The sequence below is a fragment of the Odocoileus virginianus genome, chromosome 10 (assembly GCF_023699985.2).
Source record: "Odocoileus virginianus isolate 20LAN1187 ecotype Illinois chromosome 10, Ovbor_1.2, whole genome shotgun sequence".
Classification (NCBI taxonomy): Eukaryota; Metazoa; Chordata; class Mammalia; order Artiodactyla; family Cervidae; genus Odocoileus; species Odocoileus virginianus.
In genome coordinates, this window is record NC_069683.1 from 53,007,349 (window position 1) to 53,020,438 (window position 13,090).

A 13,090-nucleotide genomic window follows, 5' to 3' on the forward strand; every position below is an offset into this window, starting at 1 on the left:
CCCTGATCAGGCCCCACCCTCTGTGTTCCAGGGATGGGGCAGCTCTTCCCTCCAGGCTTCTGTTTGCTGATCACGCTGGACCTCAGGAGGTTTGGGTCTTCACAGGAGTAAAGAGACCAGAGGCTACTGGTCCACTAACAACTGGAAGCCCAAGCAGTCAGGGGTCATTGTAGGGGGACTGGATGCTGAGCCCTGAATTCTGAAGTTGTGTTTGTGTGTGCTGATGCTTGTGTGCTGGTGCATGGGTACTGGTGCGTGTGTGCTGATGTGTATGTGCTGGTGTGTGCTGGTGTGTCCGTGCTGGGATGTGTATGCTGGTATTTGTGCTGCTGTGTGTATGTGCTGGTCTGTGTGTGCTGATGCATATGCTGGTGTATGTGTGCTGGTGTGTGTGCTAGTGTATGTGTGCTGATGTATGTGTGCTGGTGTGTGTGTTCTGCTGTGTGTGCTGTGTATGTGCTGGTGTGTGTGTGCTAGTGTGTGTGTGCTGATGCATATGCTGGTGTATGTGTGCTGGTTGTATGTGCTGGTATGTGTGCTGGTGTGTCTGTTCTGCTGTGTGTGCTGGTGTCTGTGCTGGTGTGTGTGTGATGGGAGTGTGTGTGCTGGCGATTGTGCTGGGGTGTCTGTGCTGGTGTGTGTGTGATGGGAGTATGTGTGCTGGTGATTGTGCTGGGGTGTCTGTGCTGGTGTTTGTGCTAGTATGTGTGCTGGTGTGTGTGTGTGCTGGTGTGTGTGTGTTGTATGTGTGTGTTGTTATGTGTGTGTGCTGGTGTGTGTGTGTGCTGGTGTGTGTGTGTTGTATGTGTGTGTTGTTATGTGTGTGCTGGTGTGTGTGTGTGCCGGTGTGTGTGCCTGTGTGTGTGCTGGTGTGTGTGCTGGTGCATGCGTGCTTGCTCACCTTTATGCTGAGATGGCAGTGTGTCTTTCCCCAGCCTGGTGTGTCAGAGTTTTCTCTCTGTGCCTGCAGAGACAGGGAGAAGCAAAAACATCAGCAGGACACCTTCCTCTCTCCTCACAGCCTCAGAGGAATGAACCTCCTGAAAGCCCTCCTTCTACCTGCTGAATGGATATTTGTGTAAAACCCTGAGGCTGAGAAGATGGCCCACAGAGCCCCACGAGCAACATCCAGGCATAACCAGCTGATCGAGAAATTCTTCCAGTGGTGGACAGAATAGATGTTTGAAAGGTGGGCTGATAGACAACAGACTTCTAGAAGTCTCCACCATGCAGATGACTGTCTGGGTGTGGTGTCTCAGCGCAGCTGAGGTCGACCACCGTAAGGTCCTGCCCACATACTCAGGCTCCAGGACTGACAGCTTCACTGGCCACCGGTCCAGTAAGAAACATCAGGTGATGCAGGCAGAGGCACTGGGTGACTCCCCCTTCAGGAGGCTGAACTGAAGATTCACATGACTCATGGCTGACAGGAAAGACTGAGGAGCCAGCCAGGCCAGGGCGGTCACAGAGCTGAAACCAGCCCTCCGATGTCAGCCCCCAATGCCCTGCTGGCCCACTGCCCCCCAAGATCCAGCTCAAAAGGCAGCCTGCTGTGTCAGAAAGAGCAGCAGAACAACACGGAACAAGAAGAAGCCCTTTGGGGGCAGAAGTGACCCCAGGCCCTGAACACAGGGGCCAATGGGCCCTGTGACACCAGTTGAGAAAATTGCCACCAAATTCTACCTCAGCACTAAGAACCCAAGGGAGACTTTGCCACCACGTCACAGGAGCAGCCATGTGACACGTCTGCATTCAGGCCGCGTGTGGATGGCCAAGTGGCAGGGTTCACAGCGGGTGGCGGAGACCACCATGCGGAGGGGAGCAGAGATGTATTATATGAGGTGTATCGGCCGGGCAGTGAGACTGGCTGCTCCCTCGGTACATAAGCCAGCGGGTCCTGAAAGCTGTTCCCACTGAGAAGCTCTAAACAGCACCCTGAGCAAGGCAGCCCTTCTGGGATCAATGCCTGGCCCCGGGCTGGGAAGAGAAGGGATGGGGCATATGTCTGCAGGGATGTAGGTGCTAGACTAATTGTTCAAAATACACCTATACATCTTGTCTCCTCATGTAGTTCTGTTTACCTTTAAAATTCTCCTACTTCCCTTTCAGAATCTCTCTGGTGTCTCCTCACTGAATCCATAGAATTCTAGCTGGACGGAAGAAGGGGGCTGGCCACCTGGATCCAAGCCCCCACTCACCTCTGCTAGCTTTTCCCATTAATCTCCCACCCTCTTTCCTGCCTGGACAACCGGACTGGAGAAACCTGTGCCTCCTGCCATCTCCTGAATCACAGACCACATTCTGAGGCCAAGACTTGCCAGGTCTAATGAAGTGGCAGCGGGTATTCTCAGGTACTAAAAAGGCAAGAGCCCCATTTCCCCCCACATGCAGGAACCTAGTTAATTTCACAGTGCGCCTGATTGGGTTTCACCCCACTTTCCCAAATATGCTTCACCGAGTGTCTACACAAGTCAGTGAAGTGGCGGCTTCGACAATAACCACTCTCATGTTTACAATATGATATAATTGTTCAAAACACCTCTGCTTTTCCTTCCAAACTGGTTCAATATTTGCCAAGTGCCCACACAAATTGTGGGGAGCACTGTGCCGGCTGCACAGGGAGTGGAAAATGATGAAACTCAAGGCTGCCCTCAGGTTGTTTTTATGAGATGACCAGGGATGAATGCAAAGGCTAATGAAGGGACGGGCCAAAGAGAGCCGAAAACGAAAACGAGGAGCCAGAGGGGTTGAGCAGGGACAGATGGGCCTGTTGGTGTCGGGAAAGTTTCCAGAAGAGGGGCCCCAAGGGACAGAGCGAGTCTACAGCCCTCAGTAGTGGAGGGAAAGAGAAAGTGTAACAGAGTGAAGGGAACTTGTCCTCTGACATCAGCAAAACCTGAGATCAAACCCCGGTCATACCACTCACCTGCTGAGCAATTCTGACCACATTATTTAACCTTAGCCTTTCCTTCGTCTCTAAACTGAGAATAATGACTCCAACTTCACACAGTAGTGACAAGGATCAAATCAACTAACATTCGTAAGGAGCCCTGTCTGGCACACAAAAGCGCTCCATGAATGTTAATTTATTAGTCATCTCAGCACTAACCCCACACGGTCCTTCTGAGCTGCTTGCAGGCTGGGAAGAGGCAGGACGGGGCAGGGCGGGGCAGGGGAGCAGAGTTCACAGCTGACTTTCTAGTCCAGGCAGTGTTTCCGCGTGGAAGACAAATAGCTTTCACTCATCGTCACCCCAGCATTCTCCTTCCAGGAGCAGATATCACAGAGTTTAAAAGCACACTCAAGTCAACATCCAAAACAGAACAGAAAAGGCCTATGCACGTACGTACACACACACACACACACACACACACACACACTCCTCTTTGTAAGAAACGTTTCCATGGAGATGAAACAGAAACAGCACAGACGCAGAGGAGCCACTGAAATGGCTATAATTAATTTAAAGAATTAGAAACAATTAAAATTGTATTAAAGCAAGTTCATTTGTACAAGGCGTAAATCAGGTGAGGAGATCACATCGACCATGCACAAAATAAAGCGTTGCTTTGGGGTGTTGGAACAGGCACCTTCAAAGGAGGGAGATAAATTAGTCACAGCATTCAGGAACAATAAAATGTTAAGCTAATTTATCTAATGTTTCTGAAAACAAAGCAATTCTCCCAATAATTCCACTTTCTCTAGTACCTTTCTGCCAGGTTAAAAAAATAAAAACCAAATGAGGATGGAAAATTACCCCTTATCAAGTGAGTGGATCCATGTTTCTTTGTCAGATACTGTGGTCCCGGGTCACTGAGCAGTGGAGAAGGGGACAGAAAGGACCAGCATTGTGGAGCGCCTGCTGTATGCCGGTCGCTCTCCTGGCGTCTATCTCATGACCCCCGCAAGCTCCACAAGGAAGGCATGAGTGCCTGTCCTACCAGAAGGAACATAGGTAGATTCCTGACTTACTTAAGGCCTCACAGCAACTTGGTAGTTGAATAAGTGTTAAACTCATAGCTCTCTAGATTCGAGAGTCCGTGCTCTTGCCATCACATCACACTGCTCCTCATGGAAGAAACCACAATGGCACACAGGACAACGGCAATAGGCACCACTTTTGAGCACCTAGTATGTCAGGTCCTGAGCTCCATGTTTCACAGACATCGTTTGACTTGATCCTCACGAAGACCCTTCACCTCACAGAGAAGGAAAGTATGGCACTCACCAAGTCCAACTTGCCCAAGACAATACAACCAATGACAAGCAAAACTGAGATTCACCCCCAGATCGGCTTAACACTCTAACACCCCGTTCCCTACATTTGCCCCCCGTGCATCAACTCCTATAGCACTTATCATTGCTACCACACGCCAAAAACTGCCCCGGATTGAGGAGCCCTTGGGGGTGGCTAGATACTCCACTGTCCCTTCTAGACAACTGAGAATAGTAGAGAAAATTTTTCAGAGGAGGCAAATTTCAAGGTGGATCTTGATTGGGACAAGTGAGGTTTGAACAAGCAGAGCCCCTTCTATTCCTGAGACCTTAGAGCTGAGGCTGAAGGACCTCAAGATGAGGGCAAACATAAGGGATGTTTGCATGAGATGACCTGAAGCCACAAGGGCTAGATGGAGAAGCAGGCCCTCTTGTCCAGGAGACAGGTCTGTGCCCTGGAGAGTGGCGCCCATGATCACATCCAAAGATGAAGAGAGGACAGACATGGGAGAAGAAGTCAAAGGTCAACAGCAGCAAATCAGATGTGGGACAAGAAGAGAAGTAAAGAAAGCTAAGGCTGCCATGAAGGGGCAGGCAGAAGGAGCCAGCAGAAGCTCTCGTGTGCCAGCTAGCCATTGGCCAGAACTCTACAATACAGACATCCGCATTGTTGCAGTATTGAGGTGTGTCATACCAGTTATACTTCATTACTCCCAACCCCACAAGGGCTCCCATCACCTTGGCCACACCACTTCTCCTCTGAGACCCCCTAGAGCCCCCTACACTTCAACAGCTACACTGCCAACATCTCCAATGCCCCAGCATTGGCACAATTTGCCAGCCTAGGCCTCTAGCAGGTACGTATTTTTGCATATCACCCCTTGCACTAAGAGAAGGACTTATGAAAGGGACACATTGAATCCTGACCACAACCATGAGATGGATCATATGATCTCTGTTTTACCAACAGAGAGTTTGGGGGATTAAGCCACAGCATAAGAGCAGTGGCCGTGGGAGAGAAGGGCTCAGAAGCTGGCAAGAGCCGAGAGGGGAGTCAGGAAAATGAATGGCTGGCATCTGATCTCTCACGGCTCAAGAAGCTGAACTTGGATTTATTTCCTTTGGGGAGAAATTCCATGAGTCACAGGGAAAATTCTAGACCATAAAATGCCTATGAAGAGGCCATCTAACTAGGTGCTTAATTAGCCCACTCCCTAGATACATTAAATACAGACAGCCATGTTCAAGAGGTAGATTTACTGATCAGATGAAAACTCAGATGAATGATGAAGGTTCCAGTTGCACCTACAGCAGCCTCCTGCCTGTGATTCCGGGAGGGAAGTGAGGGGTAATAAATAGCTTCCACCCCTCCTGACAGGAAAGACAAAAGGCCTGGCGGGGCAACTTGTGTCTCCAGAAATATTTCTTCCTCTCCGGGATTCATTAGAGCATGCCAACATGGTACAAAAGCAACATGTATATCAAGTTATGATTTCCTAGAGAATAATTTCCTTTGCTTGATAAACTACAGCTAAATGCCCAGACCACTCACCACAGAATAGTCTGAGCTGGGAGAAATCGAAGCAGAAAAGAAGCCAGCCAGAGCTCAAGTTGAGGGGCGTTGGGTAGAAGGTGGAGCTGGGGAGGCAGGAGGAAGAGGGTAAGGACTCATCCACACATGGGATGTGCCAGGCACTGTTCTCCATGCCTGCCCTCGTAGAGTTTCCAATCTAGTGGCCAAGGCAACAATTTAAACAAATATATAATATAATCTCAGGCCATAAGTGGGTAGAGTTGATGCAAAAGTCCTGAGGCCAGAATGTTCTTGCTGTGTTTAAGAGGCAGCAAGAAAGTCATCGTGGCTACAGTGGAGCATGTAAGGGTAAGAACAGGCAAGAGAGTGTTTAAGGGCTGAACCTGTAAAGCTTCCCAGGCTGTAGAAAACAGTTTTGATTTCATCCCGAGGATAATGGAGAGGGTTGAAGCTTTTAGAGGGTTTTAAGTTGGACAGTGACATAACCTGATTTACGTTTTTAAATATCTCTCATGCTGGGTGGAAGCTGGGCCATAATAGGCCTAGAAGAGACATCAGTTAGAGGTTTTGCAATGTACATGATATCTGTTGAGGAAGTATCATGTCATATGTTGTCATGTATTATCTCATGTAATAATATACATCAGTTAAGGAACCAAGGCATGGAGAAGTCAGCAAGCAATGGGGCCCAGGTCCATCTGAACCCAGGTCCCTTGACCCGTCAGCAAGCAATGGGGCCCAGGTCCATCTGAACCTAGGTCCCTTGACCCTAATCTGCTGTGCAACATGGTCTCTCTGTAGCAGTCTAGGTGAGAGATCATGGTGGCCAGGACTGTGATGACAACCTATAGAGGGGGTGAGAAGTGGCTGGATCCCAGTTATATTTTGACACTAGTACTGACAAGATTATCATCTTAATTAGATGAAACAAATGAAGAAAAGACAGTTGGAGACCCTTGCTTCGAAAGTGCTGATATCAAAGCTCTAGTAAGGATCAACCACAATCTCTAACTAACTGGTTCATAAACCTGGAGTTTCAACAGAAAGATTCAGAAACACAGATTCTAACACCTCACTTCACAGGCACTGGAGGAGGCATTTCAGAGGGGGGCCCAGAAACCTGCATTTTTAAACCGCTTCCCAGGTGACCTTGAGGGAGTGGGTGCCTGGGCTGGCATTGCGAGGCCCTGCATCTGGCCTTGATTCTAACTCCCAGGACGTGAGTGCAAAGAACCCCTGGGAGGAGACAGCACCCCACTTAACTGCAGATGAGGACCTCCAGGCCTGAGAGAGAGGTGCCTGACCCAGCTAATAAGGGGCAGCCCTGGGGACAGAGTCTACATCTTTTGACTCCTTGGCCGCAGCTGTGTCCACTACCCCAGACTGACTAACCCTAATACCACTACTGTTTTCCCTCCTCAGCCCTCATGCAGGACAAGCCCTGGACCCCGAGTGACCTCTAAGGCCACGGGAAGAGCGCTGTACTCAGGAAAGTGGATGGAGGTTCTGCCACCTGCCAGCCAGGAAGGTCACTTAGCTCTCTGAACTCCCATTTTTCTCATTTGTAAACTCAGGACATTGAGTTCCCCTGTATTGCCATTGGATTCAGTGAAATAATGCTCATGAAACACTCAGCAAGACCTTTATGTTAGTGGCTCTTTGGCATTTTATTACCATTCATCTAGATTTCCTGGTTCCTAATAAAATGTATTTTTCCTACAGCATTTTCATAACAGTTTTGAAGTCTTTGCTTCTCCAAGATCAAACGCAGGCACTCTAGGAGGAAAGAGTGGCTCTAACGGTTACAGCCGGCCTGCTCAGTCGCTAAGTCATGTCCAACTGTCTGGGACCCCATGGCCAGTCTCCTCGGCCCACGGAATTTTCCAGGCAAGAATACTGGAGTAGATTGCCACTTCTTCTTCCTGGGATCCTCCTGACCCAGGGGTCAAACCTGTGTCTCTTGCATCTCTTCCAGTGGCTGATGGATTCTTTACCACTGAGCCACATCGGAAGCCCAAAGGTTGCAGACCCAGGGCCTGAGAGGTCTGGGGGCTGGGCAACAGGAGGAGGGCACGGGGGGCAGTGAGGAGCAGGGGAGGAACCTGCCTGGCACACACACCAGCCCCACAGAAGACATGGAGGATCACAGCGCGTCTCCAGCCACATGTCAAGCGCTCGGTGCCCACGTGATGGCTGTCAAGTTCCAGACCAACGGTCATCAAAAGTCCTTCTGTAAAGGACCAGATAAACATCTTGAGCCTTTTAGCCACACATGCATTCTATTGCATATTCTTTTTTTTTTTTTACAGCCCTTTAAACATGTGAAATCCATTCTTAGATGATAGGTTATACAAAAACAGGGCCCGGGCCAGATTTGGCTTGCGACTCACAGTTTTCCAACTCCTGCCCTAGACCTCAACTCATTGAGGGCAGGACCATGCCTGATGTGTGCACTGCTGAGTCCTCTGGTACCTGGAATACAGCAGCACTCAGTAAATCATAGTCTCAGGGTTGGATTTAACTGAGGTAGAGCAGGCAAGATTTATTATTCCCATCTGATGTGTGAGAGAAGTGAAGTCAGAAAGTCAAAGTGACTTATCCAAGGCTACACAGCTAGACAGAGACCCAAGCCACGTGACCGCCGGTCCACCCATGGCTGTTTCTTTCAGGTCACATTTCTGTAACATGATGATACCTCTTTAATTGCTTCACTGGTCATCACTCTGATCCCAAGTTGGTTCATCCCTCTCTGCCCTTGAATTTGATCTCAGGGTCACAGATGCCCACTGCAGCCTGGGGAGGGGGCGGGGACAGGGTAGAGGGGTCCTGCGCTTTCTAGGAGACACCTGGGAAAGGAGTTTGTGATGCAAAGCCCATGTCATGCTCCTCTCCCTCCACCCAGGATCTCTCCGGAAATGAGTGCTTTTCATAAGGTTAGAGAAAACACATTTCTCTTCTCCTTTTCAGGCTAAAAGCATCTGCCTCCCTCACAAAGAAGGTAGTGAACCAGTTATAATTACACACCATACACTGGGGAGCGTGAAAGTGACATTTAGCAACACTTAAGCCTCAGATATGTGGTGGTTGCAATAAACATTATATAACTGCTGCAGCATCGATCCCAACAATTAATGCCAAAGAGCGGAGATGGAATGGAAGTTCTCCAAGAAACTGCCACAACCTGAGAGTAAGCCAGAACCCAAAATCTCTCCTGAAGACAGCTCCCCCACCTCCAAATGTTAAAACCTTCTCTCTCTCTCTCTCTTTTTTTTTTTTTTTTTTTTTTGGTAATGCTTTCTGTCCCAACAATTTTCAACACAATTTTCCCAGGGTCCAGGGTCCAGGGACCGGGAAGCAAACAGGCAGGCGGGGACCAGGAATTTGTCTGGTGGACTTGTCTGCTTCCCAGGGCCCTCTGGTCTAATCCGCGAAATTGGTGAACTGGGGGAACTGCAAGGTCAGTGTACCTGGGTCACAAAAACCAAGGAGCAGGCCTCAGCAGACATCCTGGAGAGGGTAAGGGTCTGTCTTTACTGTAGGTGGTGCAGAGTCACTAGAGGGGTTTCTGATGAAAAGCAGTAGAGAACGCTTGCATCTTGGAAAGAAGCAGAGAGACTGGGAAAGAATGTGAGGGGCTGAACTGTAGCAGTGGGGCTGGGGAGCAGTGGACAGATCCAAAAAGTCTTCAAGAGGTGAAATTTATAGGACCTGGTGAGAGAGAGGAGGTAGTAATAGCACAGTCAAGGCTGATTCCAAGGTTCTGACTTTGGTAACTGGGAGGTTGGTGGTGGAGAAGGAAATGGCAACTCATTTCAGTATTCCTGCCTGGAGAATCCCATGGATCAAGGAGGCTGGTGGGCTACAGTCCATGGGGTCACAAAGAGTCGGTCACAGCTTAGCAACCACACAACACCAACAACGGTGATGAGTTGGTGATACTGAACTCTGGAAAGAGGGTGGGAGAAAAAAAATGTGTCAGCGTGTTGGGAACATTAATTATAAGGATGAGTCAGATAAAAGGGGAAAGTGGAAATATGGCTCAGAAGAAATGCTGTGCTGAAGATAGAGATATGTGAGTCACGTACAACTAGGAAGTGACTGGTCAGAGCTGAGTGAGCTTCCTAGGGAGAAGAAATAGAGTAGTAGAAAAGAAGATTGGGATAAACAACAAGGTCCTGTTGTAGAGCACAGGGAACTGTATTTAATATCCTGTGATAAACCATAATGGAAACGAATACCAAAAAAATGTCTATGGTATATAACTGAGCAGAGATCAGCACAACATTGTAAATCAATTATACTTCAATTTTTTTAAAAAAAGAAAGGAAAGACAATTGGGGACACACTAGTTAAGTGGTGAGACAGAAAGGGGCTCCAACAATGGAGACAGAAGAAGGAGCAATCAGAGAAGGCAAAGGAGAAACAAAGAAGGATGCGTGGGTGGTCTTAGAAACCAGGGAAGAGGAGTCTTGGAATAAAAGAGGTACACATCCCTGTCTGATGCTGAAGCAAGGAAAAGTGAGATTCATTCATTCATTTGTTCTACAAAGATTTACTGAACATCTCCGATATGGCTAGCACCATTCCAGGTACTGAGAGAGAGCTGTAAAGTGAACATAACAGGCAAAACTCCCCACCCAAGTGGAAATTTTCATACAGATTGAAGAGAGAAAGCTTAAGCAAATAAATAAGTGTATGGTATATATACATATAAATTTTAGTATATGTATTGGATTGAATAGTGATCCCCAAGAATATACATCCAAGTCCTGACCCTTGGCACTATGAATGTGATTTTATTTGGAAACGGGGTATTTGCAGATGTAATTCAATTAAGAAACTCAAGATGAAATCATCCTGGATTTAAGTTGAGCCATAAATTCAATGACCGCTGTCCTTATAAGAAAAAGGAAAGGGCGACTTGAGACAGACACACAAGGGAAAATACCATGTGAAGACAGAGGTAGAGACTGGAGTGATGCGTCTAATGAGAGAGTCTTGGAACGGATTCTCTTCTGTGTCTTCAAATCTCTCTCTCCATAGAAGGACAGAAGTCATTGGATTTAGGGTCCACCCTAGGCTAATATGATCTCATCTTCACTTGATTACACCTGCAATGTCCCTATTTCTCAGTAAGGTCACATTTGTAGGAACTGGGTTTAGGGATTTAAACATATATTTTGGAAGATGACAATTCAACCCACAAAAAATACCATGTAACCATTTTAATAAATGCAGAAAAAGCACCCACTCATGATGAAAACTCAGCCAACTAGAAATAGAAGCAGTTTTTCTCAGCCTGACAAAGAACAACTGCAGAAAACCTCCAGATAATATTATACTTAATGGTAAAACAGTGAATGCTTTCTCCCTAAGATGGGGAACAAAGCAAGGATGTCCACTCTCACTACTTCTGTTCATCATCACACTAAAAGTCCCAGCCAGTGGAGTGAATGGATGAATGAATGCAAATTGGAAAAGAAGTACAAACTGTCTATTTATACACAACCTTAGTGTCTAGGTAGAAAATCCTATAGAATCTACAAAAACAACAAAAAACTAGTTAGAATCAAAGTAAGTGATTTCCCCAAAGTCTCACAATATACAAAAAGCAATTGCATTCATATTGACTTGCAATGAATAATTAGAAATGGGAATTTGCAAAAATATTATTTATAGTAGCACCCCAAAACCATGCAACACTGAAGTATAAGACTAACAAAATATGTGCAAGATCAGTATGCCATAAACTAGAAAACACTGATGAAAGAAATAAAAAAATATAAATAAATGAAAGCTATACTGTTCATGGATTTGAAGGCTTGGGGTTTTTAAGATACCAATTTTCCCTGGAGTGAGCTACAGATTCAACACATTTCAATCAAAATCTCTGCAGGAATTTTTGTGGGAATCGATCCTTTGATTCTAAAATGTTTATAGAAAGACAAGGGAACTAGAATAGACAAAACAATTCTGACGAACAAAATTTGAGAAATCACATTACCTGACTTCAGGACTTAGTATAAAACCATGGTAATCACAACAGTGTGGTTTAAGAAAACAGGATACACAGAGTGGTGTGCTGGAGACAGCTCATAGCAGCTCATGAGAGCCACCTGTTAAATTTTCGAGAGTTTTACAAGTTGGTTGATGTCAAATTGGCTGCTTGGAACTGTCTATTATGAGAATATTTAAGAAATAAACATCAGCAAACACTACAAATTAGGACTCCTCCAGCCCACCCCTGCTCTTCTCCCAAAGGTTCTTAAATGTTTAGCAGAAGTCTTCTACATGTAGATCAAGGGAACAGAACAGAGAATTAAGAAATTGACATCTGGACAATTCATTTTAAACAAAATTTCAAAGGCAATTCAATTCACTGTCCCACACTGGAACAACTAGATATCCATAAGCAAAAGAAGAAAAAAAGAGAACCTCTATCCATTTCTCATATCATATAAAAGAACTTAAGATTGAACACAGACCTAGACACAAAAGCTATAAAACTGTTACTTGAAAGCATGGGATGAAATCTTTATGAACCTGGACTAGGTAAATATTTCCTAACCCTGACACCATATTGGTAAAATAAACTTCACCAAAATTAAGAACTTCTGCTTTTCATAAGACACAATTACAAAAATAAAAAGACAAGCTATGGTCTGGGAGAAAATATGTATAAATCACATACTTGATAAAAGACTTGACATGGAATACATAAAAGATTCTCAAAACAATAATAAAAAAGAAAACAGTCCAATTTTTTTCATTGAAAAAAGAATTGAACAGATGCTTTCACTGGGCAAAAGAATTGTGGCAGTAAGTACATGAACATTAACCACTAGGGACATACAAATTAAAACCACAACGAGGACTTCCCTGATGGTGCAGTGGGTAAGAATCTACCTGCCAATGCGGGGGACATGGGTTTGACCCTGGTCTGAGAAGACTCTGTATACCTCAGGGCAACTAAGCCCATGTTGCCCAACTACTGAGTCCAAGCCACAGCTGCTGAGGCCTGTGTGCCTAGAGCCCGGCTCTGCAACAACAGAAGCCACTGCCACTGGAAGCCCACACTCCACAAGGAAGATTAGCCTTGCTTGCTGCAGCTAGACAGGGCCTGCACAAAGCAAGGCAGACACAGAGCAGCCGAAAATAACTAAATAGATAATTTTTTTTAATTTAAAAAACCACAATGAGATAACACTATGCATCTAGTAGAATGGCTAAAATGATCTTTGTAATTGATAACACAAAGTGTTATACAGAGTGAAGTAAGCCAGAAAGATAAAGACCATTACAGTATACTAACACATATATATGGAATTTAGAAAGATGGTA

At 46.1% G+C, this 13,090-nt stretch overlaps 1 long non-coding RNA gene across 5 annotated transcripts in view; it reads right to left on the minus strand.

The window, feature by feature from the left end:
* LOC110130341 (uncharacterized) overlaps positions 1 to 13,090 on the minus strand; it is a 131,370-nt gene that overhangs the window by 14,558 nt on the left and 103,722 nt on the right. The window contains exon 3 of one of the 5 annotated variants that reach the window (XR_011490038.1): positions 902 to 964. The exons of the other annotated variants lie outside the window; for them this stretch is intronic. This is a non-coding gene — a long non-coding RNA (uncharacterized lncRNA). The remainder of the gene's footprint in view (positions 1 to 901; positions 965 to 13,090) is intronic. 5 annotated transcript variants of the gene reach the window in all.